This window comes from Equus quagga, chromosome 5, assembly GCF_021613505.1.
Source record: "Equus quagga isolate Etosha38 chromosome 5, UCLA_HA_Equagga_1.0, whole genome shotgun sequence".
Taxonomy (NCBI): Eukaryota; Metazoa; Chordata; class Mammalia; order Perissodactyla; family Equidae; genus Equus; species Equus quagga.
The window spans coordinates 84,954,749-84,959,235 of NC_060271.1; positions in this window are offsets into that span (position 1 = coordinate 84,954,749).

A 4,487-nucleotide genomic window follows, 5' to 3' on the forward strand; every position below is an offset into this window, starting at 1 on the left:
CCTGGGGCGGGGCCGAGCGCCGGCCACGCCCTTGGGGCCCGCCCTCCTCCCCGCGGAGGGCGCCCTCGGGGCGGGGCGCCCAATCCCAGCGCTCGGTCCGGAGGCTCGGCCAATGCGCGGCCCGCTCCTGCAAGAAGAGCCCACCCCTTGCGCCTCCGGGCCTATGAGGCCGGATCTTCCTCAAGCGCCTGCCTTCCCTTGCCTCCCGCGCTCGCGGCTCGGGATCCCGTGTTCGCGGCGAGCGGGGTCACGCAGGGGCGCGTCGTCCCGGGCGGCGCGGAGGGGTGGGTGCCGGCGGTCGGCGCGCGCTCTTTCCGTCCTGCAGGCCGCCCCCTGAGTCCTGAGTTCATTCATTCCCTTTGCGCGGGGCGCACGGCTGGGTCCAGGCGCGCCGCTGCGGGGAGGCGGTCCCACGCTCTTTTCCTGTGCGTCTGTTTACATTCGCATCTAAACAACCGGGCGGCGTGTAACCCAGGCCCGAACAGGTGCCGTCGGGCAGAAGCGCCCGAGGAGGGCGAGGTCCCTAGGCCAGGAGGTTTGGGATGGCTTCAGGAGGGAAGTGGGACCTAGGCAGGCCCGAAACGGATGGGAAGGGTGTGAATAAATGAGCCGGGAGCAGCTTAGCGGGTTTCTGATTTTTTTTTTTTTTTAGCCTGGTCTGATGGGAAATCGGTGTCGGAGGCCAAGGGGAAGTGAGAGCCAGCCTGTGGGAGGCTAAGATGCACGTCCCCGTTTCACCACAACCCCTCCCCTCCGCCCCTGCCAGCAGTGAGGCCTAGGAGCCTAGTGACACAGCTCTTCAGGTCTTACTGCTCAGGGAATCCTGGGGCCTAGAGGAACTACCACCGGGCGGGGCTGTGGAGGGGGTCACATTGTAACCCCGCGTTCCTCCTTTCTGACGCTTTTCCCAGCAGCAGTTTCAGCGATCTGGCTGCTGTTGAATGCCTCACCAGGTCATAAAACAGCTGTAGGGAGGGTACACGTTCTTTCAGTGTAGGAGATAAAGACTTGGGTTTTCCTGAACCTGTCATGAGAGCTCGAGGTTTTGTCTAACGCGGGAGTCACAAAGTTTTGACAGCAAGAGCAGAAACTAGCCCACAGATGGTGTGGTTTGGGCAGCACACTGATTGTGTTGTGTTTTGTTTTTTTGCTGAGGAAGAGTCCCCTGAGCTGAGCTGACATGGGTGCCTGTCTTCCTCTGTTATTTTATATGTGGGTCACTGCCACAGCATGGCTGACAAGTCTAGGTCCACACCCGGGATCAGAACAGGACTGCTGAAGCAGAATGCCATGGCTGGCCCCACGCTCTTGTTTTTTAATAAGAATTTAAATCCCACAAGCACCACTTGCGTATTAAACCAGCCAGCCTCTTCACACATTTGTTACCTGCCTGACGTCTGATGGCATTCATGTTTGTGACCCTGGGTCTTCTCTGAATACACAGAAGACCTCTGGGGGAGTCACCTTGTCCCATGGGCTGAGACTTGGTCTTTCCCAGCCAAGACACCCTGCTGGACAGAGGACGGGGTCAAGTCCAAACAGGCAGCCAGGGTTGAACCAGGGCACCAAATCCAAGTGAAGGGAATTGGAACTTGAAAAAAAAATCCAAGCCAAATGAATAAGGACTCAAAAAGTCAAGGAAGTTGTGGGTGGTGGGATTTAAGAGAAGCAGACCATGAGGAGAAGAGTAATTCCGAAGTCAGCAAAAAAACTACCGTTCACCCACTGTGCGTCAGGTCCCAGGTCAAAGGGATTTGACCTTCATCGAGCCCAGCCTGATCTCCTCAGCCAGATGTGCACTCTCTCTTCCTTGAACTCTGCCATACTCTGTGTGTACCTTTGGCGGGGCCTTTACCATTTTCTACCTCCTCGTATGTTTTCCTCATCTCTAAGAGGGGAGAGGATGGGTGACTTCTGAGGTTCCTTTCAGCTCTGACTGTAATTCTGTGATTTTCTGTTGTGAGCATCTTTTGTTTTTGCTTGACAAGTAATCTTTCCTTTGAAGGATCGCCTGAGATCCCCTGGGTCAGATGGTTCTTTTAGGGGCATCACACTTCCCTGGCCTCCCAAGTCAGGTGGGGCCCAGGCCTGGCCACCTATGGTCTCCCACCTCTTGTCCTCAAAGATGCGACCCAGGGGCTGGCCAGATGGCGCAGCAGTTAGGTTCACACATTCTGCTTCGGCGGCCTGGGGTTCTCTGGTTCGGATCCCGGGTGCGGACATGGCACTGCTTGGCAAGCTATGCTGTGGCAGGAGTCCCACATATAAAGTGGAGGAAGATGGGCACAGATGTTAGCTCAGGGCCAGTCTTCCTCAGCGAAAAGAGGAAGATTGGTGGCAGATGTTAGCTCAGGGCTAATCTTCCTCAAAAAAAAAAAAAAAAAAAAGATGCCACCCAACCTGAGATGGTCTGAGCCCTTGTCTGGGACTGTAGAGAATGAGGCTGGGAGAGAAAGATTGTTTCTTTTTTCTGGTGTCTCTAAGCTTGAGTGAAGTAAGCCTGCAGCTGTGTATGGTTATATTCTTTTTACCAGAAAAGCTGGAAAACCAGGTCTGGAAATGGTAGGAACCTAGGAAGGTCAGGCAGCAAGACACTCAGTCAAAGCTTTCCTGCTCCAGCACCCTGGAGGGTACATGCCTGCACTTTTAGTGCCACCGTGAACTATTTTTCAACTCTTCTGTGATATTAGGTATTCACTCAAGATTCAAGTTTTGGGCAGGACCATTGACTTGTCCTACTCTCGGTTATATGCCTGTGTTCTAGCTGCCAAACAGCCAGGAGAGTTCTGGTTTCTGCTGCGGCTTTTACTGGACCCATTGGCTTCTAGTATGTGAGAGGGGCCCAGCCTCCTTCCAAGACAGAGTAGGAACTCCTTCCGAATTAGAAGGACGTTCAGATGCTGGGTAGCCAAAAGGCACTCCACTAGAGTCCATCCCTTAGGCTGCCCAATGCAATCATCTCTCCTACAACAATAACAAAAATGCGCTCATCCCCTCCCCAAAGGAGGACAGCTCAAAGTCTCATCAGTTATCGTCTGTGGCCCCAGGTCCAAATCTGTAGGTGATGGTCCATTCTTCTTTTAAGTTTCATCATCATCCTATCTCAACGTTGTGATGTGTAGACTAAATTTTAAAGTTAACCATCACTGACTTACTTTAAATACAATAATGAAGAGAAAGGAGATGAAAGGAAAGGACAATTGCTAAAAACTCTACATTTATACATGATACAGCAAGAAAGGAAATACCAGTAGAGGCTACAATCTTCATTTTTGCAACTGGTAATGAAGCTTTATTGGCGTTTATGATTGCCCGTCTCCACTACCCATTTCAGGTTCCCCTTAGGTTCAAGCTGTCCAGGATTCTTTACATGGTGGGGTTCCAAACTTTCTTTCTGGAGGAGTCTGCCTTGGTAGGGGTGCCTGTATGTAGCGCAGTACCCTCAAATAACTTGTATCCCTGGCCACGGGAGTGATGAGATGCCCTAGGAGACCTCCTGGGTTCCAGTCGTACTCCTCTTGCCTCTACCCCGTTGAAAGTCGGGACCAGTCAATCCACCAACATTATAACCTCCAGTGGCAAGAGAAGACCATAACAATCTCAGTTTCCAGTCAATTGGAACCACTGTTGTAGGCTCTGGTGAAAGTTCTACACCTAAACATCTAAATCAGCTGATTTGAGGAAAAGGGAAGCATAAATTTTGGAGGAGAATCTTTAGGCATAATTTGAGAGGTGCCACACCTACTTCCACCAGCTGGTTCACTGACATCTGCGTTCTGCTGTGGAGGAAACTATATTGGTCCTTGGCTCAGAACGTGCACTTCATCCTGCAGGACAATACCACAACCTCTCAGAGTGCTGTCTCCCAGCTGGCACTTGAACTAATGTTTTTTAAAAATTACATTTTTGGAAAATAAACAAACACAGGCAAAGAGAACAGTTCAGTGGTTACCAGGGGAAGGGGGCTGAGGGATGGGCACAGGGGGTCAAGGGGAGCACTTATATGGTGACAGACAAGTAATAATGTACGACTGAAATTTCACAATGTTGTAAACTATTATGAACTCAATTAAAAAAAATTACATTTCTTAGGGGCCAGCCCCATGGCTAAGTAGTTAAAGCTCCACCACTTCTCTTTGGCAGCCCAGGGTTCATGGGTTCACATCCCTGGTGTGGATGTACTCCACTCATCAGCCTTGCTGTGGAGGCGTCCTACGTACAAAGTAGGGGAAGATTGGCACAGAGGTTAGCTCAGGGCAGATCTTCCTCATACACGAAAGAATTACATTTTTTTATGTTGTCAAAGTAATGTGTGCACATATTCTTTGTAAAAAAATCATGCAGAACTAGAAGACTCATAAGACAAAGGAGTCCACTGCCCATTCAACCCTCTTAGTCTTCTTTATGTGAGGCTTTCACTTTCAAATTTTTAGCTTTCTCTTCTGTTTTTTTTTTTTCCACATTTTTAAATAGTACAAACGGTCCCT